At 55.0% G+C, this 24,908-nt stretch overlaps 9 non-coding genes across 9 annotated transcripts; all 9 read right to left on the reverse strand.

Annotated features, from left to right (window-relative positions):
• Positions 1–1,231: 1,231 nt before the first annotated feature.
• On the reverse strand, positions 1,232–1,324 carry LOC132361062 (small nucleolar RNA SNORD116). The gene has a single exon (XR_009501377.1). It is a non-coding gene; the product is annotated as a small nucleolar RNA SNORD116 (small nucleolar RNA).
• Positions 1,325–4,011: 2,687 nt separating this feature from the next.
• Positions 4,012–4,104, reverse strand: LOC132360949 (small nucleolar RNA SNORD116). Its single transcript, XR_009501266.1, has one exon. It is a non-coding gene; the product is annotated as a small nucleolar RNA SNORD116 (small nucleolar RNA).
• A 2,666-nt stretch (positions 4,105–6,770) lies between these two features.
• LOC132361063 (small nucleolar RNA SNORD116) lies at positions 6,771–6,863 on the reverse strand. The gene has a single exon (XR_009501378.1). It is a non-coding gene; the product is annotated as a small nucleolar RNA SNORD116 (small nucleolar RNA).
• A 2,687-nt stretch (positions 6,864–9,550) lies between these two features.
• LOC132360950 (small nucleolar RNA SNORD116) lies at positions 9,551–9,643 on the reverse strand. Its single transcript, XR_009501267.1, has one exon. It is a non-coding gene; the product is annotated as a small nucleolar RNA SNORD116 (small nucleolar RNA).
• A 2,667-nt stretch (positions 9,644–12,310) lies between these two features.
• LOC132361064 (small nucleolar RNA SNORD116) lies at positions 12,311–12,403 on the reverse strand. Its single transcript, XR_009501379.1, has one exon. It is a non-coding gene; the product is annotated as a small nucleolar RNA SNORD116 (small nucleolar RNA).
• Positions 12,404–15,090: 2,687 nt separating this feature from the next.
• On the reverse strand, positions 15,091–15,183 carry LOC132360951 (small nucleolar RNA SNORD116). The gene has a single exon (XR_009501268.1). It is a non-coding gene; the product is annotated as a small nucleolar RNA SNORD116 (small nucleolar RNA).
• A 2,667-nt stretch (positions 15,184–17,850) lies between these two features.
• Positions 17,851–17,943, reverse strand: LOC132361065 (small nucleolar RNA SNORD116). Its single transcript, XR_009501380.1, has one exon. It is a non-coding gene; the product is annotated as a small nucleolar RNA SNORD116 (small nucleolar RNA).
• A 2,687-nt stretch (positions 17,944–20,630) lies between these two features.
• On the reverse strand, positions 20,631–20,723 carry LOC132360993 (small nucleolar RNA SNORD116). The gene has a single exon (XR_009501310.1). It is a non-coding gene; the product is annotated as a small nucleolar RNA SNORD116 (small nucleolar RNA).
• A 2,667-nt stretch (positions 20,724–23,390) lies between these two features.
• LOC132361066 (small nucleolar RNA SNORD116) lies at positions 23,391–23,483 on the reverse strand. Its single transcript, XR_009501381.1, has one exon. It is a non-coding gene; the product is annotated as a small nucleolar RNA SNORD116 (small nucleolar RNA).
• Between the last annotated feature and the right edge of the window lie 1,425 nt (positions 23,484–24,908).

The raw sequence follows: 24,908 nt of genomic DNA on the forward strand, positions 1-24,908 counted from the left end.
TCCACTGCCACGGCGACACTACCGAGGCACTCACAGTGATCAAAGGCACTGTCCCCGAGGACCACAGACAGACTTTCAACGGAAAACCTTTGCCACACGAGGGGACCTGGAAACTTGAAAGGGCACAGTGGCTGTCCACGACAGTGCGCCTGGCGTCGCAACAGTGCCCCCACCTCTGTCCCCCCAACGGACTGCTCCAGGTAAACCTCTGGCTGTTCGCAAGCCGAGTCATGCCCCCCCGGGAGAAGCACTTTCGCTTTGCACATTCCCAAACAAGGGAACAAAGCAGCCAAAAGGGATGTTCGCATAACTAAACATCCTCCAAGGAGGCCAGCAGAGACGCGTCACCATGTCAATCTTCTTTACGTCTCGCAAGACACCCTTTGGGTGTCTTTCCTCTGGCAATGGGATTCCAACTCTACACAGGTTACCTACCTCACCTCATCCACTTGAACTGCCAAAGCCATCCCCTCCATAGGCAGCTGATGCCAGCCCATCACGAACATGACACATCCTTGGGAAGCCGAGGCCAGCACCTGCAACCCAGTTATGATAGCCTATTCCACGACATCACAAAGGACATGTCCTCATCTTCCCTTCCCTTCCTGTACGGGCCATCAGTGATCCACGCAGGTTTAAATTCAGCACTCATTCCTCTCCCCACTCCACGATGACCCACTTGGCATCAACACTGTGCCGGGAGATAAGTAGAGAAGCAAACAAGGGCAGCAGCGAGGCCTAATCCATCAGCCCCTTTCCGCCGATGCCCAACCGAGCTCACCCCCGCCCATTGCTCCAGCCTCACTAGGCACTCAAGAAGCTCACCGTGAAAAACGCAAGAACAGGGAGGGCCACAGGCCTGGCCTGAGGTTCCAGGCACCAACCAGGGACGCTTGCTCATTTTGGCTTCCAGAATCAACCCCCAAAATGGCATGCACGAAGCGTGATCCTGGCCAAAACTCACCTCCCAACTGCAAGCTAACTGGGCCTAGACCAGCACACACTCTGACTCTTAAGACCAGCAGGAGAACCTGCCCCCTCGCATTCCCTCAACAGCCATTCAGCAGGGACCCGGGTTTCACAGATAACACAGCTTATGTGCAGACACGGTCAACCCTCAGAAAGGAGCCCCTCCAATACTGGAGTCCTTGGTGGTGTTTGCATGCATGTCGGCGGGGGACGCTGGCCCTCATTCCTAACTGTCCTCTCCCCCTGAGAGAGGAAACGTGCTGAACCTCAGTTTCGATGACGAGACGGTAGAGTGTTCTCACTCATTTGGTCCAGATTTTCCAAGGAATGCATGCAAGGGTGTCATCATCAATCCAAGCACATGCTGGGACGCTGCAGAACACAACCGGAGTCTGCGCGGGACTCTGTACAGGAGCCATGAGCCTGGGCTACCCCAAAAGCCTGGAGAATCCACAGCCCTCAGGCCACTCAGCAAGGGGAACAATCAATCCACTCCTGCAACCATTGGGCCTGTCTGAGGAAAACCTAATATCTAATGGCACATCTTGGGGTGCTTTAATACCTACCATCCTGAGTTATCCACGAACACACTCAGGGACATGGGCCCGCCTCACTTTTTCCACTTCTTCTTAGCACCTCCAGTCATCAGAGCACACGAAGGTCTTGTTTGTGTCGACGGCCAGCCTTTCCCAGCAACTGCACCTGAGAAGTGGACAGAAATCACCGAGGCTTCATAAGTGGACCGGTGTCCTCACAGGACATGATCCATAAAAACATTTACCTGGCCTTGAGCTCTGAAACTGCTTCCCAAGGACCTCTAACCCTTACCGAGAATTGACTGCATGTCTGATAGTACGACTGCAGGAAGTTACGCACATATGTTGGCCGGTGTCTGAGAGGCTGTATGTGTGTGTTCACGCGTGTGGGCGTGTGTGACTGTGACTGCGCATGCGGACGTGCTTGTGGGTTCCTCTGTGTGCCGCTGCATACGCGTCTTGGTCTCTGTGTGTCCCTATGGCCCTGTGAAGAGGAGTCCAACAATAAAAGAAAGAGTTTATACACAGCACCCTGGTGAGACCCCTAACTGAAAGGAGAAAGAATCCTGTCAGCTTTAAGAGGCCGCAGACACACTTTGACCCCCAGGGGCTGTTGAAATAGTCCACGGACTCCCGCTCTCCTACAGCCACGCCTTCTGACCAAAACACAAAGCCTCGACGAGACCTGCCTCCAGGCCTTGGCTGTGACATCGACATGCACCTCGAGACTCTGTCAGCTACCAGTATATCTGATGGGCATTTGGGGTCACTCGCAGCACTTCCGGAAGCAAGGGAACTCCCATGGTCGGGCCGACACCGACTGGCAGCTGTCTGCTGCCAAGATGCAGTCTGAAAACACTCAAGGGGCTAACGAACGTGGGCCCACGTGCCACTTCTCGCCAACTAGGCCTAATCACTTTCCATTGACCCGTGGGAATGCCCACCACAGGAAGTGGTGGGCTTCAGCCACCATGACCCATGTCGGATCCCCACGGCGGAAACTAGTCCACATTCCCAGCCACGTCTCAGGCAGCTCCCATCTTGAATGTTCACGGCCCTGACCCCTAAGGAAACGCTCAAACCCTTGAAAGCCTCGTCCTACATGCCCTCCTCCAGCCCACAGGGCAACACGACCCTACTGGAAATGACAAACATCTTCAGAACACGGGAACACTGAACACCAGGGAAGACAGACCGCAAGCCTGTCTCCTTGGTTGATGCTGATCCCACACCATGCATCCTGGAAATTCTCCACTGCCACAGTGACACTACCGAGTAACTCACAGTGATCAAAGGCATGGTCCCCGAGGACAACAGACAGACTTTCAAAGGAAGACCTCTGCCATGCGAGGGAACTTGGAAGCCTGAAAGGGAACAGTGGCTGGCCACGGCAGCACAGCAGGCATGGCAATGGGGCCCCCATCTCTGCCCCACCAATGGACTGCTCCAGATAAACCTCTGGCTGTTCGAAAGGCCTGCGTGCTACACCGGCCGGTCGCGTCATTCCCCCACGGGAGAAACACTTTCGCTTTACACATTGCCAAACAAGGGAACAAAGCGGCCAAAGGGGATGTTCGCATAACTCAACTACCTGCAAGGAGGCCGGCACAGACGCCTCACCATGTCGATCTTCTCTACTTCCCGCAAGACACCCTTTGGGTGTCATTCCTCGGGCAACGGGATCGCAACTCTACACAGCTTACCTACCTCAACTCACCCACTTGAACTGCCAAAGCCATCCGCTCCATAGGCAGCTTATGCCAGCCCATCACGAACAAGACACATTCTTGGGAAGCCGAGGCCAGCGCCTGCAACCCAATGATGACAACCCATCCCACGACATCACACAGGACCTTTCCTCATGATACCTTACCTTTCTCTCCAGGCCAGCAGACACCACCCAGGCTGAAATGCTTCACTCGATCCACACCCCACTTCACGAAGATCCACTTAGCGCCAACAGTGTGCCGGCAACTTCAGCAGAGGAGCTGACAGGGGCAGCACTGAGGCCTAAACCATCAGCCCCCTTCCGCCATCGCCCAACTCCAGCCCACGCCCGCCCACTGCTCCAGCCACAAGGGGCAGTCAAGAACCTCACTGCACGAAACACAACAACAGAGAGGGCCACAGGCCTGGCCTGAGGCTCCAGGCTCCAACCAGGGAAGCTTGCTCATGTTGGCTTCCATAATCAACCTCGGAAGCGGCATGCACAAAGTGTGATCCTGTCCAAAAATCACCTCTCCAAGCTGCAAGCTTACTGGGTCTCTACCAGAACACACTCCGACCCTGAAGACTAGCAGGAAAGCCTGCCCTCTTGCATTCCCTCAACGGCCTTTTAGCAGGGACCGGGGATTCATAGATGACCCAGCTTATGGGCAGACATGGTCGACCCTCAGACAGGAGCCCCTCCAATGCTGGAGCCCTTAGTGGGGTTTGCATGCCTGTCAGCAGGGGACGTTGGCCCTCACTCCTAACTGTCCCATACTCCCGAGACAGGAAACGTGCTGGACCTTACTTTCGATGAGGAGACGGTAGAGCGTTCTCACTCATTTTCTTCAGATTTTCCAAGGAATGCATACAAGGGTGTCATCATCGATCCAAGCACATGCTGGGAGGCTGCAGAACACAAAAGGGAAGGCCGTGGGTCTCTGCAGAGGAGCCATGACCTGGAAGTACTCCAACTGCCTGGGGAATCCACAGTCCTCAGGCCACTCAGCAAGACCAACAATCAATCCACTCTTGCAACCATTGGGCCCATCTGTGGAAATCCTAATATCCAATGGCACATCTTAGTATGGGTGAATGCCTACCGTCCTGAGCTATCCACAGCCTTGCTCGGCAACGTGCACCCGCCCCACTTTGTCCAGTTCTCCTTAGCATATCCAGTCATCAGACAACGCGAAGGTCTTCTTCTCTTTGCCGACAGCCAGCCTTACTCTGCAACTGCACCTGAGAAGTGGACAGAAATCAGGCAGGTTTCTGAATTGCACAAGGGTCCTCAGAGAACATGATTTTTGTGAACACTTAACCTGGGCGTGAGCCTAGAACCTGCTTCCCAAGTACCACTGTCCCTTACCGAAAACTGATTGTGTGTCTCACAGCACGACTGAAGGAAGTTACGCACGTACATTGCTCGGTGTGTGAGACGCTGTATGTGTGTATTCACACGTGTGGGCGTGTGTGACTGTGACTGTGCACGAGGATGCGTTTGTGGATACCTGTGGGTGCCGCTAAATACGCGTCTTGGTCTCTGGGTGTCCCTGTGGCCCTCTGCAGACGCTTCTAACAGTAAACGTCATAGTTTATACACAGCACCCTGGTTGGACCCCCAACTGAAAGGAGAAAGACCCCTGTCAGCTTCATGAGGCCGCATGCGAACTTTGAACCCCAGGCTGTCAAAATAGGCCACAGACTCCCGCTCTCCCACAGCCACGCCTTCTGACCAAAGCACAAAGACTGGACGAGACCTCCCTCCCGGCCGTGGGTGTCACACCTATGTGGACCTGGAGATCCTGCCACCTACCACCACATCTGATGTGCCCTTGGGGTCACTCCCAGTGCTCCCGGAAGCAAGGTAACCTCCCATGGGCAGGCTGACACCGACCTGCAGTTGCCGACAGGCAAGATGCAGCCTGGCACTTCTCAAGGGGTTAACGGACTTCGGCCCAAGTGCCTCGTCTCGCCAACTAGACCAAATCACTTCCCATGACCCCGTGGGAATGCCCTCAATGGGAAGTGTTGGGCTTCAGCAACCATGACACAGGTTGGAACCCCACAGCGGAAATTAGGCCACCTTCCCGGCCACGTATAGGCAAGCTTCCAACTGGTAGGCTTTGCGGCCCTGACCACTGAGGAAACGCTCAAACGCTACACAGCCTCGTCCTAAGTGCCCTCCTCCTGCCTGCAGGGCGACTCGACTCTACTTGAAGCCACAGACATCATGTGAACACGGAGACACTGAACAGCAGGGAAGACACACCGCAAGCCTGTCTGCTTTGATGATGCCCACCCCACCCCATGCATCCTGGCAATTCTCCACTGCCACGGCGACACTACCGAGGCACTCACAGTGATCAAAGGCACTGTCCCCGAGGACCACAGACAGACTTTCAACGGAAAACCTTTGCCACACGAGGGGACCTGGAAACTTGAAAGGGCACAGTGGCTGTCCACGACAGTGCGCCTGGCGTCGCAACAGTGCCCCCACCTCTGTCCCCCCAACGGACTGCTCCAGGTAAACCTCTGGCTGTTCGCAAGCCGAGTCATACCCCCCGGGAGAAGCACTTTCGCTTTGCACATTCCCAAACAAGGGAACAAAGCAGCCAAAGGGGATGTTCGCATAACTAAACATCCTCCAAGGAGGCCAGCAGAGACGCGTCACCATGTCAATCTTCTTTACGTCTCGCAAGACACCCTTTGGGTGTCTTTCCTCTGGCAATGGGATTCCAACTCTACACAGGTTACCTACCTCACCTCATCCACTTGAACTGCCAAAGCCATCCCCTCCATAGGCAGCTGATGCCAGCCCATCACGAACATGACACATCCTTGGGAAGCCGAGGCCAGCACCTGCAACCCAGTTATGATAGCCTATTCCACGACATCACAAAGGACATGTCCTCATCTTCCCTTCCCTTCCTGTACGGGCCATCAGTGATCCACGCAGGTTTAAATTCAGCACTCATTCCTCTCCCCACTCCACGATGACCCACTTGGCATCAACACTGTGCCGGGAGTTAAAGTAGAGAAGCAAACAAGGGCAGCAGCGAGGCCTAATCCATCAGCCCCTTTCCGCCGATGCCCAACCGAGCTCACCCCCGCCCATTGCTCCAGCCTCACTAGGCACTCAAGAAGCTCACCGTGAAAAACGCAAGAACAGGGAGGGCCACAGGCCTGGCCTGAGGTTCCAGGCACCAACCAGGGACGCTTGCTCATTTTGGCTTCCAGAATCAACCCCCAAAATGGCATGCACGAAGCGTGATCCTGGCCAAAACTCACCTCCCAACTGCAAGCTAACTGGGCCTAGACCAGCACACACTCTGACTCTTAAGACCAGCAGGAAAACCTGCCCCCTCGCATTCCCTCAACAGCCATTCAGCAGGGACCCGGGTTTCACAGATAACACAGCTTATGTGCAGACACGGTCAACCCTCAGAAAGGAGCCCCTCCAATACTGGAGTCCTTGGTGGTGTTTGCATGCATGTCGGCGGGGGACGCTGGCCCTCATTCCTAACTGTCCTCTCCCCCTGAGAGAGGAAACGTGCTGAACCTCAGTTTCGATGACGAGACGGTAGAGTGTTCTCACTCATTTGGTCCAGATTTTCCAAGGAATGCATGCAAGGGTGTCATCATCAATCCAAGCACATGCTGGGACGCTGCAGAACACAACCGGAGTCTGCGCGGGACTCTGTACAGGAGCCATGAGCCTGGGCTACCCCAAAAGCCTGGAGAATCCACAGCCCTCAGGCCACTCAGCAAGGGGAACAATCAATCCACTCCTGCAACCATTGGGCCTGTCTGAGGAAAACCTAATATCTAATGGCACATCTTGGGGTGCTTTAATACCTACCATCCTGAGTTATCCACGAACACACTCAGGGACATGGGCCCGCCTCACTTTTTCCACTTCTTCTTAGCACCTCCAGTCATCAGAGCACACGAAGGTCTTGTTTGTGTCGACGGCCAGCCTTTCCCAGCAACTGCACCTGAGAAGTGGACAGAAATCACCGAGGCTTCATAAGTGGACCGGTGTCCTCACAGGACATGATCCATAAAAACATTTACCTGGCCTTGAGCTCTGAAACTGCTTCCCAAGGACCTCTAACCCTTACCGAGAATTGACTGCATGTCTGATAGTACGACTGCAGGAAGTTACGCACATATGTTGGCCGGTGTCTGAGAGGCTGTATGTGTGTGTTCACGCGTGTGGGCGTGTGTGACTGTGACTGCGCATGCGGACGTGCTTGTGGGTTCCTCTGTGTGCCGCTGCATACGCGTCTTGGTCTCTGTGTGTCCCTATGGCCCTGTGAAGAGGAGTCCAACAATAAAAGAAAGAGTTTATACACAGCACCCTGGTGAGACCCCTAACTGAAAGGAGAAAGAATCCTGTCAGCTTTAAGAGGCCGCAGACACACTTTGACCCCCAGGGGCTGTTGAAATAGTCCACGGACTCCCGCTCTCCTACAGCCACGCCTTCTGACCAAAACACAAAGCCTCGACGAGACCTGCCTCCGGGCCTTGGCTGTGACATCGACATGCACCTCGAGACTCTGTCAGCTACCAGTATATCTGATGGGCATTTGGGGTCACTCGCAGCACTTCCGGAAGCAAGGGAACTCCCATGGTCGGGCCGACACCGACCGGCAGCTGTCTGCTGCCAAGATGCAGTCTGAAAACACTCAAGGGGCTAACGAACGTGGGCCCACGTGCCACTTCTCGCCAACTAGGCCTAATCACTTTCCATTGACCCGTGGGAATGCCCACCACAGGAAGTGGTGGGTTTCAGCCACCATGACCCATGTCGGATCCCCACGGCGGAAACTAGTCCACATTCCCAGCCACGTCTCAGGCAGCTCCCATCTTGAATGTTCACGGCCCTGACCCCTAAGGAAACGCTCAAACCCTTGAAAGCCTCGTCCTACATGCCCTCCTCCAGCCCACAGGGCGACACGACCCTACTGGAAACCACAAACATCTTCAGAACACGGGAACACTGAACACCAGGGAAGACAGACCGCAAGCCTGTCTCCTTGGTTGATGCTGATCCCACACCATGCATCCTGGAAATTCTCCACTGCCACAGTGACACTACCGAGTAACTCACAGTGATCAAAGGCATGGTCCCCGAGGACCACAGACAGACTTTCAAAGGAAGACCTCTGCCATGCGAGGGAACTTGGAAGCCTGAAAGGGAACAGTGGCTGGCCACGGCAGCACAGCAGGCATGGCAATGGGGCCCCCATCTCTGCCCCACCAATGGACTGCTCCAGATAAACCTCTGGCTGTTCGAAAGGCCTGTGTGCTACAGCGGCCGGTCGCGTCATTCCCCCACGGGAGAAACACTTTCGCTTTACACATTGCCAAACAAGGGAACAAAGCGGCCAAAGGGGATGTTCGCATAACTCAACTACCTGCAAGGAGGCCGGCACAGACGCCTCACCATGTCGATCTTCTCTACTTCCCGCAAGACACCCTTTGGGTGTCATTCCTCGGGCAATGGGATCGCAACTCTACACAGCTTACCTACCTCAACTCACCCACTTGAACTGCCAAAGCCATCCGCTCCATAGGCAGCTTATGCCAGCCCATCACGAACAAGACACATTCTTGGGAAGCCGAGGCCAGCGCCTGCAACCCAATGATGACAACCCATCCCACGACATCACACAGGACCTTTCCTCATGATACCTTACCTTTCTCTCCAGGCCAGCAGACACCACCCAGGCTGAAATGCTTCACTCGATCCACACCCCACTCCACGAAGATCCACTTAGCGCCAACAGTGTGCCGGCAACTTCAGCAGAGGAGCTGACAGGGGCAGCACTGAGGCCTAAACCATCAGCCCCCTTCCGCCATCGCCCAACTCCAGCCCACGCCCGCCCACTGCTCCAGCCACAAGGGGCAGTCAAGAACCTCACTGCACGAAACACAACAACAGAGAGGGCCACAGGCCTGGCCTGAGGCTCCAGGCTCCAACCAGGGAAGCTTGCTCATGTTGGCTTCCATAATCAACCTCGGAAGCGGCATGCACAAAGTGTGATCCTTTCCAAAAATCACCTCTCCAAGCTGCAAGCTTACTGGGTCTCTACCAGAACACACTCCGACCCTGAAGACTAGCAGGAAAGCCTGCCCTCTTGCATTCCCTCAACGGCCTTTTAGCAGGGACCGGGGATTCATAGATGACCCAGCTTATGGGCAGACATGGTCGACCCTCAGACAGGAGCCCCTCCAATGCTGGAGCCCTTAGTGGGGTTTGCATGCCTGTCAGCAGGGGACGTTGGCCCTCACTCCTAACTGTCCCATACTCCCGAGACAGGAAACGTGCTGGACCTTACTTTCGATGAGGAGACGGTAGAGCGTTCTCACTCATTTTCTTCAGATTTTCCAAGGAATGCATACAAGGGTGTCATCATCGATCCAAGCACATGCTGGGAGGCTGCAGAACACAAAAGGGAAGGCCGTGGGTCTCTGCAGAGGAGCCATGACCTGGAAGTACTCCAACTGCCTGGGGAATCCACAGTCCTCAGGCCACTCAGCAAGACCAACAATCAATCCACTCTTGCAACCATTGGGCCCATCTGTGGAAATCCTAATATCCAATGGCACATCTTAGTATGGGTGAATGCCTACCGTCCTGAGCTATCCACAGCCTTGCTCGGCAACGTGCACCCGCCCCACTTTGTCCAGTTCTCCTTAGCATATCCAGTCATCAGACAACGCGAAGGTCTTCTTCTCTTTGCCGACAGCCAGCCTTACTCTGCAACTGCACCTGAGAAGTGGACAGAAATCAGGCAGGTTTCTGAATTGCACAAGGGTCCTCAGAGAACATGATTTTTGTGAACACTTAACCTGGGCGTGAGCCTAGAACCTGCTTCCCAAGTACCACTGTCCCTTACCGAAAACTGATTGTGTGTCTCACAGCACGACTGAAGGAAGTTACGCACGTACATTGCTCGGTGTGTGAGACGCTGTATGTGTGTATTCACACGTGTGGGCGTGTGTGACTGTGACTGTGCACGAGGATGCGTTTGTGGATACCTGTGGGTGCCGCTAAATACGCGTCTTGGTCTCTGGGTGTCCCTGTGGCCCTCTGCAGACGCTTCTAACAGTAAACGTCATAGTTTATACACAGCACCCTGGTTGGACCCCCAACTGAAAGGAGAAAGACCCCTGTCAGCTTCATGAGGCCGCATGCGAACTTTGAACCCCAGGCTGTCAAAATAGGCCACAGACTCCCGCTCTCCCACAGCCACGCCTTCTGACCAAAGCACAAAGACTGGACGAGACCTCCCTCCCGGCCGTGGGTGTCACACCTATGTGGACCTGGAGATCCTGCCACCTACCACCACATCTGATGTGCCCTTGGGGTCACTCCCAGTGATCCCGGAAGCAAGGTAACCTCCCATGGGCAGGCTGACACCGACCTGCAGTTGCCGACAGGCAAGATGCAGCCTGGCACTTCTCAAGGGGTTAACGGACTTCGGCCCAAGTGCCTCGTCTCGCCAACTAGACCAAATCACTTCCCATGACCCCGTGGGAATGCCCTCAATGGGAAGTGTTGGGCTTCAGCAACCATGACACAGGTTGGAACCCCACAGCGGAAATTAGGCCACCTTCCCGGCCACGTATAGGCAAGCTTCCAACTGGTAGGCTTTGCGGCCCTGACCACTGAGGAAACGCTCAAACGCTACACAGCCTCGTCCTAAGTGCCCTCCTCCTGCCTGCAGGGCGACTCGACTCTACTTGAAGCCACAGACATCATGTGAACACGGAGACACTGAACAGCAGGGAAGACACACCGCAAGCCTGTCTGCTTTGATGATGCCCACCCCACCCCATGCATCCTGGCAATTCTCCACTGCCACGGCGACACTACCGAGGCACTCACAGTGATCAAAGGCACTGTCCCCGAGGACCACAGACAGACTTTCAACGGAAAACCTTTGCCACACGAGGGGACCTGGAAACTTGAAAGGGCACAGTGGCTGTCCACGACAGTGCGCCTGGCGTCGCAACAGTGCCCCCACCTCTGTCCCCCCAACGGACTGCTCCAGGTAAACCTCTGGCTGTTCGCAAGCCGAGTCATGCCCCCCCGGGAGAAGCACTTTCGCTTTGCACATTCCCAAACAAGGGAACAAAGCAGCCCAAGGGGATGTTCGCATAACTAAACATCCTCCAAGGAGGCCAGCAGAGACGCGTCACCATGTCAATCTTCTTTACGTCTCGCAAGACACCCTTTGGGTGTCTTTCCTCTGGCAATGGGATTCCAACTCTACACAGGTTACCTACCTCACCTCATCCACTTGAACTGCCAAAGCCATCCCCTCCATAGGCAGCTGATGCCAGCCCATCACGAACATGACACATCCTTGGGAAGCCGAGGCCAACACCTGCAACCCAGTTATGATAGCCTATTCCACGACATCACAAAGGACATGTCCTCATCTTCCCTTCCCTTCCTGTACGGGCCATCAGTGATCCACGCAGGTTTAAATTCAGCACTCATTCCTCTCCCCACTCCACGATGACCCACTTGGCATCAACACTGTGCCGGGAGTTAAAGTAGAGAAGCAAACAAGGGCAGCAGCGAGGCCTAATCCATCAGCCCCTTTCCGCCGATGCCCAACCGAGCTCACCCCCGCCCATTGCTCCAGCCTCACTAGGCACTCAAGAAGCTCACCGTGAAAAACGCAAGAACAGGGAGGGCCACAGGCCTGGCCTGAGGTTCCAGGCACCAACCAGGGACGCTTGCTCATTTTGGCTTCCAGAATCAACCCCCAAAATGGCATGCACGAAGCGTGATCCTGGCCAAAACTCACCTCCCAACTGCAAGCTAACTGGGCCTAGACCAGCACACACTCTGACTCTTAAGACCAGCAGGAGAACCTGCCCCCTCGCATTCCCTCAACAGCCATTCAGCAGGGACCCGGGTTTCACAGATAACACAGCTTATGTGCAGACACGGTCAACCCTCAGAAAGGAGCCCCTCCAATACTGGAGTCCTTGGTGGTGTTTGCATGCATGTCGGCGGGGGACGCTGGCCCTCATTCCTAACTGTCCTCTCCCCCTGAGAGAGGAAACGTGCTGAACCTCAGTTTCGATGACGAGACGGTAGAGTGTTCTCACTCATTTGGTCCAGATTTTCCAAGGAATGCATGCAAGGGTGTCATCATCAATCCAAGCACATGCTGGGACGCTGCAGAACACAACCGGAGTCTGCGCGGGACTCTGTACAGGAGCCATGAGCCTGGGCTACCCCAAAAGCCTGGAGAATCCACAGCCCTCAGGCCACTCAGCAAGGGGAACAATCAATCCACTCCTGCAACCATTGGGCCTGTCTGAGGAAAACCTAATATCTAATGGCACATCTTGGGGTGCTTTAATACCTACCATCCTGAGTTATCCACGAACACACTCAGGGACATGGGCCCGCCTCACTTTTTCCACTTCTTCTTAGCACCTCCAGTCATCAGAGCACACGAAGGTCTTGTTTGTGTCGACGGCCAGCCTTTCCCAGCAACTGCACCTGAGAAGTGGACAGAAATCACCGAGGCTTCATAAGTGGACCGGTGTCCTCACAGGACATGATCCATAAAAACATTTACCTGGCCTTGAGCTCTGAAACTGCTTCCCAAGGACCTCTAACCCTTACCGAGAATTGACTGCATGTCTGATAGTACGACTGCAGGAAGTTACGCACATATGTTGGCCGGTGTCTGAGAGGCTGTATGTGTGTGTTCACGCGTGTGGGCGTGTGTGACTGTGACTGCGCATGCGGACGTGCTTGTGGGTTCCTCTGTGTGCCGCTGCATACGCGTCTTGGTCTCTGTGTGTCCCTATGGCCCTGTGAAGAGGAGTCCAACAATAAAAGAAAGAGTTTATACACAGCACCCTGGTGAGACCCCTAACTGAAAGGAGAAAGAATCCTGTCAGCTTTAAGAGGCCGCAGACACACTTTGACCCCCAGGGGCTGTTGAAATAGTCCACGGACTCCCGCTCTCCTACAGCCACGCCTTCTGACCAAAACACAAAGCCTCGACGAGACCTGCCTCCGGGCCTTGGCTGTGACATCGACATGCACCTCGAGACTCTGTCAGCTACCAGTATATCTGATGGGCATTTGGGGTCACTCGCAGCACTTCCGGAAGCAAGGGAACTCCCATGGTCGGGCCGACACCGACCGGCAGCTGTCTGCTGCCAAGATGCAGTCTGAAAACACTCAAGGGGCTAACGAACGTGGGCCCACGTGCCACTTCTCGCCAACTAGGCCTAATCACTTTCCATTGACCCGTGGGAATGCCCACCACAGGAAGTGGTGGGCTTCAGCCACCATGACCCATGTCGGATCCCCACGGCGGAAACTAGTCCACATTCCCAGCCACGTCTCAGGCAGCTCCCATCTTGAATGTTCACGGCCCTGACCCCTAAGGAAACGCTCAAACCCTTGAAAGCCTCGTCCTACATGCCCTCCTCCAGCCCACAGGGCAACACGACCCTACTGGAAACCACAAACATCTTCAGAACACGGGAACACTGAACACCAGGGAAGACAGACCGCAAGCCTGTCTCCTTGGTTGATGCTGATCCCACACCATGCATCCTGGAAATTCTCCACTGCCACAGTGACACTACCGAGTAACTCACAGTGATCAAAGGCATGGTCCCCGAGGACCACAGACAGACTTTCAAAGGAAGACCTCTGCCATGCGAGGGAACTTGGAAGCCTGAAAGGGAACAGTGGCTGGCCACGGCAGCACAGCAGGCATGGCAATGGGGCCCCCATCTCTGCCCCACCAATGGACTGCTCCAGATAAACCTCTGGCTGTTCGAAAGGCCTGCGTGCTACACCGGCCGGTCGCGTCATTCCCCCACGGGAGAAACACTTTCGCTTTACACATTGCCAAACAAGGGAACAAAGCGGCCAAAGGGGATGTTCGCATAACTCAACTACCTGCAAGGAGGCCGGCACAGACGCCTCACCATGTCGATCTTCTCTACTTCCCGCAAGACACCCTTTGGGTGTCATTCCTCGGGCAACGGGATCGCAACTCTACACAGCTTACCTACCTCAACTCACCCACTTGAACTGCCAAAGCCATCCGCTCCATAGGCAGCTTATGCCAGCCCATCACGAACAAGACACATTCTTGGGAAGCCGAGGCCAGCGCCTGCAACCCAATGATGACAACCCATCCCACGACATCACACAGGACCTTTCCTCATGATACCTTACCTTTCTCTCCAGGCCAGCAGACACCACCCAGGCTGAAATGCTTCACTCGATCCACACCCCACTTCACGAAGATCCACTTAGCACCAACAGTGTGCCGGCAACTTCAGCAGAGGAGCTGACAGGGGCAGCACTGAGGCCTAAACCATCAGCCCCCTTCCGCCATCGCCCAACTCCAGCCCACGCCCGCCCACTGCTCCAGCCACAAGGGGCAGTCAAGAACCTCACTGCACGAAACACAACAACAGAGAGGGCCACAGGCCTGGCCTGAGGCTCCAGGCTCCAACCAGGGAAGCTTGCTCATGTTGGCTTCCATAATCAACCTCGGAAGCGGCATGCACAAAGTGTGATCCTGTCCAAAAATCACCTCTCCAAGCTGCAAGCTTACTGGGTCTATACCAGAGCACACTCCAACCCTGAAGACTAGCAGGAAAGCCTGCCCTCTTGCATTCCCTCAACGGCCTTTTAGCAGGGACCGGGGATTCATAGATGACCCAGCTTATGGGCAGACATGGTCGACCCTCAGACAGGAGCCCCTCCAATGCTGGAGCCCTTAGTGGGGTTTGCATGCCTGTCAGCAGGGGACGTTGGCCCTCACTCCTAACTGTCCCATACTCCCGAGACAGGAAACGTGCTGGACCTTACTTTCGATGAGGAGACGGTAGAGCGTTCTCACTCATTTTCTTCAGATTTTCCAAGGAATGCATACAAGGGTGTCATCATCGATCCAAGCACATGCTGGGAGGCTGCAGAACACAAAAGGGAAGGCCGTGGGTCTCTGCAGAGGAGCCATGACCTGGAAGTACTCCAACTGCCTGGGGAATCCACAGTCCTCAGGCCACTCAGCAAGACCAACAATCAATCCACTCTTGCAACCATTGGGCCCATCTGTGGAAATCCTAATATCCAATGGCACATCTTAGTATGGGTGAATGCCTACCGTCCTGAGCTATCCACAGCCTTGCTCGGCAACGTGCACCCGCCCCACTTTGTCCAGTTCTCCTTAGCATATCCAGTCATCAGACAACGCGAAGGTCTTCTTCTCTTTGCCGACAGCCAGCCTTACTCTGCAACTGCACCTGAGAAGTGGACAGAAATCAGGCAGGTTTCTGAATTGCACAAGGGTCCTCAGAGAACATGATTTTTGTGAACACTTAACCTGGGCGTGAGCCTAGAACCTGCTTCCCAAGTACCACTGTCCCTTACCGAAAACTGATTGTGTGTCTCACAGCACGACTGAAGGAAGTTACGCACGTACATTGCTCGGTGTGTGAGACGCTGTATGTGTGTATTCACACGTGTGGGCGTGTGTGACTGTGACTGTGCACGAGGATGCGTTTGTGGATACCTGTGGGTGCCGCTAAATACGCGTCTTGGTCTCTGGGTGTCCCTGTGGCCCTCTGCAGACGCTTCTAACAGTAAACGTCATAGTTTATACACAGCACCCTGGTTGGACCCCCAACTGAAAGGAGAAAGACCCCTGTCAGCTTCATGAGGCCGCATGCGAACTTTGAACCCCAGGCTGTCAAAATAGGCCACAGACTCCCGCTCTCCCACAGCCACGCCTTCTGACCAAAGCACAAAGACTGGACGAGACCTCCCTCCCGGCCGTGGGTGTCACACCTATGTGGACCTGGAGATCCTGCCACCTACCACCACATCTGATGTGCCCTTGGGGTCACTCCCAGTGATCCCGGAAGCAAGGTAACCTCCCATGGGCAGGCTGACACCGACCTGCAGTTGCCGACAGGCAAGATGCAGCCTGGCACTTCTCAAGGGGTTAACGGACTTCGGCCCAAGTGCCTCGTCTCGCCAACTAGACCAAATCACTTCCCATGACCCCGTGGGAATGCCCTCAATGGGAAGTGTTGGGCTTCAGCAACCATGACACAGGTTGGAACCCCACAGCGGAAATTAGGCCACCTTCCCGGCCACGTATAGGCAAGCTTCCAACTGGTAGGCTTTGCGGCCCTGACCACTGAGGAAACGCTCAAACGCTACACAGCCTCGTCCTAAGTGCCCTCCTCCTGCCTGCAGGGCGACTCGACTCTACTTGAAGCCACAGACATCATGTGAACACGGAGACACTGAACAGCAGGGAAGACACACCGCAAGCCTGTCTGCTTTGATGATGCCCACCCCACCCCATGCATCCTGGCAATTCTCCACTGCCACGGCGACACTACCGAGGCACTCACAGTGATCAAAGGCACTGTCCCCGAGGACCACAGACAGACTTTCAACGGAAAACCTTTGCCACACGAGGGGACCTGGAAACTTGAAAGGGCACAGTGGCTGTCCACGACAGTGCGCCTGGCGTCGCAACAGTGCCCCCACCTCTGTCCCCCCAACGGACTGCTCCAGGTAAACCTCTGGCTGTTCGCAAGCCGAGTCATGCCCCCCCGGGAGAAGCACTTTCGCTTTGCACATTCCCAAACAAGGGAACAAAGCAGCCCAAGGGGATGTTCGCATAACTAAACATCCTCCAAGGAGGCCAGCAGAGACGCGTCACCATGTCAATCTTCTTTACGTCTCGCAAGACACCCTTTGGGTGTCTTTCCTCTGGCAATGGGATTCCAACTCTACACAGGTTACCTACCTCACCTCATCCACTTGAACTGCCAAAGCCATCCCCTCCATAGGCAGCTGATGCCAGCCCATCACGAACATGACACATCCTTGGGAAGCCGAGGCCAGCACCTGCAACCCAGTTATGATAGCCTATTCCACGACATCACAAAGGACATGTCCTCATCTTCCCTTCCCTTCCTGTACGGGCCATCAGTGATCCACGCAGGTTTAAATTCAGCACTCATTCCTCTCCCCACTCCACGATGACCCACTTGGCATCAACACTGTGCCGGGAGTTAAAGTAGAGAAGCAAACAAGGGCAGCAGCGAGGCCTAATCCATCAGCCCCTTTCCGCCGATGCCCAACCGAGCTCACCCCCGCCCATTGCTCCAGCCTCACTAGGCACTCAAGAAGCTCACCGTGAAAAACGCAAGAACAGGGAGGGCCACAGGCCTGGCCTGAGGTTCCAGGCACCAACCAGGGACGCTTGCTCATTTTGGCTTCCAGAATCAACCCCCAAAATGGCATGCACGAAGCGTGATCCTGGCCAAAACTCACCTCCCAACTGCAAGCTAACTGGGCCTAGACCAGCACACACTCTGACTCTTAAGACCAGCAGGAGAACCTGCCCCCTCGCATTCCCTCAACAGCCATTCAGCAGGGACCCGGGTTTCACAGATAACACAGCTTATGTGCAGACACGGTCAACCCTCAGAAAGGAGCCCCTCCAATACTGGAGTCCTTGGTGGTGTTTGCATGCATGTCGGCGGGGGACGCTGGCCCTCATTCCTAACTGTCCTCTCCCCCTGAGAGAGGAAACGTGCTGAACCTCAGTTTCGATGACGAGACGGTAGAGTGTTCTCACTCATTTGGTCCAGATTTTCCAAGGAATGCATGCAAGGGTGTCATCATCAATCCAAGCACATGCTGGGACGCTGCAGAACACAACCGGAGTCTGCGCGGGACTCTGTACAGGAGCCATGAGCCTGGGCTACCCCAAAAGCCTGGAGAATCCACAGCCCTCAGGCCACTCAGCAAGGGGAACAATCAATCCACTCTTGCAACCATTGGGCCTGTCTGAGGAAAACCTAATATCTAATGGCACATCTTGGGGTGCTTTAATACCTACCATCCTGAGTTATCCACGAACACACTCAGGGACATGGGCCCGCCTCACTTTTTCCACTTCTTCTTAGCACCTCCAGTCATCAGAGCACACGAAGGTCTTGTTTGTGTCGACGGCCAGCCTTTCCCAGCAACTGCACCTGAGAAGTGGACAGAAATCACCGAGGCTTCATAAGTGGACCGGTGTCCTCACAGGACATGATCCATAAAAACATTTACCTGGCCTTGAGCTCTGAAACTGCTTCCCAAGGACCTCTAACCCTTACCGAGAATTGACTGCATGTCTGATAGTACGACTGCAGGAAGTTACGCACATATGTTGGCCGGTGTCTGAGAGGCTGTATGTGTGTGTTCACGCGTGTGGGCGTGTGTGACTGTGACTGCGCATGCGGACGTGCTTGTGGGTTCCTCTGTGTGCCGCTGCATACGCATCTTGGTCTCTGTGTGTCCCTATGGCCCTGTGAAGAGGAGTCCAACAATAAAAGAAAGAGTTTATACACAGCACCCTGGTGAGACCCCTAACTGAAAGGAGAAAGAATCCTGTCAGCTTTAAGAGGCCGCAGACACACTTTGACCCCCAGGGGCTGTTGAAATAGTCCACGGACTCCCGCTCTCCTACAGCCACGCCTTCTGACCAAAACACAAAGCCTCGACGAGACCTGCCTCCGGGCCTTGGCTGTGACATCGACATGCACCTCGAGACTCTGTCAGCTACCAGTATATCTGATGGGCATTTGGGGTCACTCGCAGCACTTCCGGAAGCAAGGGAACTCCCATGGTCGGGCCGACACCGACCGGCAGCTGTCTGCTGCCAAGATGCAGTCTGAAAACACTCAAGGGGCTAACGAACGTGGGCCCACGTGCCACTTCTCGCCAACTAGGCCTAATCACTTTCCATTGACCCGTGGGAATGCCCACCACAGGAAGTGGTGGGCTTCAGCCACCATGACCCATGTCGGATCCCCACGGCGGAAACTAGTCCACATTCCCAGCCACGTCTCAGGCAGCTCCCATCTTGAATGTTCACGGCCCTGACCCCTAAGGAAACGCTCAAACCCTTGAAAGCCTCGTCCTACATGCCCTCCTCCAGCCCACAGGGCGACACGACCCTACTGGAAACCACAAACATCTTCAGAACACGGGAACACTGAACACCAGGGAAGACAGACCGCAAGCCTGTCTCCTTCATTGATGCTGATCCCACACCATGCATCCTGGAAATTCTCCACTGCCACAGTGACACTACCGAGTAACTCACAGTGATCAAAGGCATGGTCCCCGAGGACCACAGACAGACTTTCAAAGGAAGACCTCTGCCATGCGAGGGAACTTGGAAGCCTGAAAGGGAACAGTGGCTGGCCACGGCAGCACAGCAGGCATGGCAATGGGGCCCCCATCTCTGCCCCACCAATGGACTGCTCCAGATAAACCTCTGGCTGTTCGAAAGGCCTGTGTGCTACACCGGCCGGTCGCGTCATTCCCCCACGGGAGAAACACTTTCGCTTTACACATTGCCAAACAAGGGAACAAAGCGGCCAAAGGGGATGTTCGCATAACTCAACTACCTGCAAGGAGGCCGGCACAGACGCCTCACCATGTCGATCTTCTCTACTTCCCGCAAGACACCCTTTGGGTGTCATTCCTCGGGCAACGGGATCGCAACTCTACACAGCTTACCTACCTCAACTCACCCACTTGAACTGCCAAAGCCATCCGCTCCATAGGCAGCTTATGCCAGCCCATCACGAACAAGACACATTCTTGGGAAGCCGAGGCCAGCGCCTGCAACCCAATGATGACAACCCATCCCACGACATCACACAGGACCTTTCCTCATGATACCTTACCTTTCTCTCCAGGCCAGCAGACACCACCCAGGCTGAAATGCTTCACTCGATCCACACCCCACTTCACGAAGATCCACTTAGCGCCAACAGTGTGCCGGCAACTTCAGCAGAGGAGCTGACAGGGGCAGCACTGAGGCCTAAACCATCAGCCCCCTTCCGCCATCGCCCAACTCCAGCCCACGCCCGCCCACTGCTCCAGCCACAAGGGGCAGTCAAGAACCTCACTGCACGAAACACAACAACAGAGAGGGCCACAGGCCTGGCCTGAGGCTCCAGGCTCCAACCAGGGAAGCTTGCTCATGTTGGCTTCCATAATCAACCTCGGAAGCGGCATGCACAAAGTGTGATCCTGTCCAAAAATCACCTCTCCAAGCTGCAAGCTTACTGGGTCTCTACCAGAACACACTCCGACCCTGAAGACTAGCAGGAAAGCCTGCCCTCTTGCATTCCCTCAACGGCCTTTTAGCAGGGACCGGGGATTCATAGATGACCCAGCTTATGGGCAGACATGGTCGACCCTCAGACAGGAGCCCCTCCAATGCTGGAGCCCTTAGTGGGGTTTGCATGCCTGTCAGCAGGGGACGTTGGCCCTCACTCCTAACTGTCCCATACTCCCGAGACAGGAAACGTGCTGGACCTTACTTTTGATGAGGAGACGGTAGAGCGTTCTCACTCATTTTCTTCAGATTTTCCAAGGAATGCATACAAGGGTGTCATCATCGATCCAAGCACATGCTGGGAGGCTGCAGAACACAAAAGGGAAGGCCGTGGGTCTCTGCAGAGGAGCCATGACCTGGAAGTACTCCAACTGCCTGGGGAATCCACAGTCCTCAGGCCACTCAGCAAGACCAACAATCAATCCACTCTTGCAACCATTGGGCCCATCTGTGGAAATCCTAATATCCAATGGCACATCTTAGTATGGGTGAATGCCTACCGTCCTGAGCTATCCACAGCCTTGCTCGGCAACGTGCACCCGCCCCACTTTGTCCAGTTCTCCTTAGCATATCCAGTCATCAGACAACGCGAAGGTCTTCTTCTCTTTGCCGACAGCCAGCCTTACTCTGCAACTGCACCTGAGAAGTGGACAGAAATCAGGCAGGTTTCTGAATTGCACAAGGGTCCTCAGAGAACATGATTTTTGTGAACACTTAACCTGGGCGTGAGCCTAGAACCTGCTTCCCAAGTACCACTGTCCCTTACCGAAAACTGATTGTGTGTCTCACAGCACGACTGAAGGAAGTTACGCACGTACATTGCTCGGTGTGTGAGACGCTGTATGTGTGTATTCACACGTGTGGGCGTGTGTGACTGTGACTGTGCACGAGGATGCGTTTGTGGATACCTGTGGGTGCCGCTAAATACGCGTCTTGGTCTCTGGGTGTCCCTGTGGCCCTCTGCAGACGCTTCTAACAGTAAACGTCATAGTTTATACACAGCACCCTGGTTGGACCCCCAACTGAAAGGAGAAAGACCCCTGTCAGCTTCATGAGGCCGCATGCGAACTTTGAACCCCAGGCTGTCAAAATAGGCCACAGACTCCCGCTCTCCCACAGCCACGCCTTCTGACCAAAGCACAAAGACTGGACGAGACCTCCCTCCCGGCCGTGGGTGTCACACCTATGTGGACCTGGAGATCCTGCCACCTACCACCACATCTGATGTGCCCTTGGGGTCACTCCCAGTGATCCCGGAAGCAAGGTAACCTCCCATGGGCAGGCTGACACCGACCTGCAGTTGCCGACAGGCAAGATGCAGCCTGGCACTTCTCAAGGGGTTAACGGACTTCGGCCCAAGTGCCTCGTCTCGCCAACTAGACCAAATCACTTCCCATGACCCCGTGGGAATGCCCTCAATGGGAAGTGTTGGGCTTCAGCAACCATGACACAGGTTGGAACCCCACAGCGGAAATTAGGCCACCTTCCCGGCCACGTATAGGCAAGCTTCCAACTGGTAGGCTTTGCGGCCCTGACCACTGAGGAAACGCTCAAACGCTACACAGCCTCGTCCTAAGTGCCCTCCTCCTGCCTGCAGGGCGACTCGACTCTACTTGAAGCCACAGACATCATGTGAACACGGAGACACTGAACAGCAGGGAAGACACACCGCAAGCCTGTCTGCTTTGATGATGCCCACCCCACCCCATGCATCCTGGCAATTCTCCACTGCCACGGCGACACTACCGAGGCACTCACAGTGATCAAAGGCACTGTCCCCGAGGACCACAGACAGACTTTCAACGGAAAACCTTTGCCACACGAGGGGACCTGGAAACTTGAAAGGGCACAGTGGCTGTCCACGACAGTGCGCCTGGCGTCGCAACAGTGCCCCCACCTCTGTCCCCCCAACGGACTGCTCCAGGTAAACCTCTGGCTGTTCGCAAGCCGAGTCATGCCCCCCCGGGAGAAGCACTTTCGCTTTGCACATTCCCAAACAAGGGAACAAAGCAGCCCAAGGGGATGTTCGCATAACTAAACATCCTCCAAGGAGGCCAGCAGAGACGCGTCACCATGTCAATCTTCTTTACGTCTCGCAAGACACCCTTTGGGTGTCTTTCCTCTGGCAATGGGATTCCAACTCTACACAGGTTACCTACCTCACCTCATCCACTTGAACTGCCAAAGCCATCCCCTCCATAGGCAGCTGATGCCAGCCCATCACGAACATGACACATCCTTGGGAAGCCGAGGCCAGCACCTGCAACCCAGTTATGATAGCCTATTCCACGACATCACAAAGGACATGTCCTCATCTTCCCTTCCCTTCCTGTACGGGCCATCAGTGATCCACGCAGGTTTAAATTCAGCACTCATTCCTCTCCCCACTCCACGATGACCCACTTGGCATCAACACTGTGCCGGGAGTTAAAGTAGAGAAGCAAACAAGGGCAGCAGCGAGGCCTAATCCATCAGCCCCTTTCCGCCGATGCCCAACCGAGCTCACCCCCGCCCATTGCTCCAGCCTCACTAGGCACTCAAGAAGCTCACCGTGAAAAACGCAAGAACAGGGAGGGCCACAGGCCTGGCCTGAGGTTCCAGGCACCAACCAGGGACGCTTGCTCATTTTGGCTTCCAGAATCAACCCCCAAAATGGCATGCACGAAGCGTGATCCTGGCCAAAACTCACCTCCCAACTGCAAGCTAACTGGGCCTAGACCAGCACACACTCTGACTCTTAAGACCAGCAGGAGAACCTGCCCCCTCGCATTCCCTCAACAGCCATTCAGCAGGGACCCGGGTTTCACAGATAACACAGCTTATGTGCAGACACGGTCAACCCTCAGAAAGGAGCCCCTCCAATACTGGAGTCCTTGGTGGTGTTTGCATGCATGTCGGCGGGGGACGCTGGCCCTCATTCCTAACTGTCCTCTCCCCCTGAGAGAGGAAACGTGCTGAACCTCAGTTTCGATGACGAGACGGTAGAGTGTTCTCACTCATTTGGTCCAGATTTTCCAAGGAATGCATGCAAGGGTGTCATCATCAATCCAAGCACATGCTGGGACGCTGCAGAACACAACCGGAGTCTGCGCGGGACTCTGTACAGGAGCCATGAGCCTGGGCTACCCCAAAAGCCTGGAGAATCCACAGCCCTCAGGCCACTCAGCAAGGGGAACAATCAATCCACTCTTGCAACCATTGGGCCTGTCTGAGGAAAACCTAATATCTAATGGCACATCTTGGGGTGCTTTAATACCTACCATCCTGAGTTATCCACGAACACACTCAGGGACATGGGCCCGCCTCACTTTTTCCACTTCTTCTTAGCACCTCCAGTCATCAGAGCACACGAAGGTCTTGTTTGTGTCGACGGCCAGCCTTTCCCAGCAACTGCACCTGAGAAGTGGACAGAAATCACCGAGGCTTCATAAGTGGACCGGTGTCCTCACAGGACATGATCCATAAAAACATTTACCTGGCCTTGAGCTCTGAAACTGCTTCCCAAGGACCTCTAACCCTTACCGAGAATTGACTGCATGTCTGATAGTACGACTGCAGGAAGTTACGCACATATGTTGGCCGGTGTCTGAGAGGCTGTATGTGTGTGTTCACGCGTGTGGGCGTGTGTGACTGTGACTGCGCATGCGGACGTGCTTGTGGGTTCCTCTGTGTGCCGCTGCATACGCATCTTGGTCTCTGTGTGTCCCTATGGCCCTGTGAAGAGGAGTCCAACAATAAAAGAAAGAGTTTATACACAGCACCCTGGTGAGACCCCTAACTGAAAGGAGAAAGAATCCTGTCAGCTTTAAGAGGCCGCAGACACACTTTGACCCCCAGGGGCTGTTGAAATAGTCCACGGACTCCCGCTCTCCTACAGCCACGCCTTCTGACCAAAACACAAAGCCTCGACGAGACCTGCCTCCGGGCCTTGGCTGTGACATCGACATGCACCTCGAGACTCTGTCAGCTACCAGTATATCTGATGGGCATTTGGGGTCACTCGCAGCACTTCCGGAAGCAAGGGAACTCCCATGGTCGGGCCGACACCGACCGGCAGCTGTCTGCTGCCAAGATGCAGTCTGAAAACACTCAAGGGGCTAACGAACGTGGGCCCACGTGCCACTTCTCGCCAACTAGGCCTAATCACTTTCCATTGACCCGTGGGAATGCCCACCACAGGAAGTGGTGGGCTTCAGCCACCATGACCCATGTCGGATCCCCACGGCGGAAACTAGTCCACATTCCCAGCCACGTCTCAGGCAGCTCCCATCTTGAATGTTCACGGCCCTGACCCCTAAGGAAACGCTCAAACCCTTGAAAGCCTCGTCCTACATGCCCTCCTCCAGCCCACAGGGCGACACGACCCTACTGGAAACCACAAACATCTTCAGAACACGGGAACACTGAACACCAGGGAAGACAGACCGCAAGCCTGTCTCCTTCATTGATGCTGATCCCACACCATGCATCCTGG

The sequence above is a fragment of the Balaenoptera ricei genome, chromosome 2, assembly GCF_028023285.1.
Source record: "Balaenoptera ricei isolate mBalRic1 chromosome 2, mBalRic1.hap2, whole genome shotgun sequence".
Taxonomy (NCBI): Eukaryota; Metazoa; Chordata; class Mammalia; order Artiodactyla; family Balaenopteridae; genus Balaenoptera; species Balaenoptera ricei.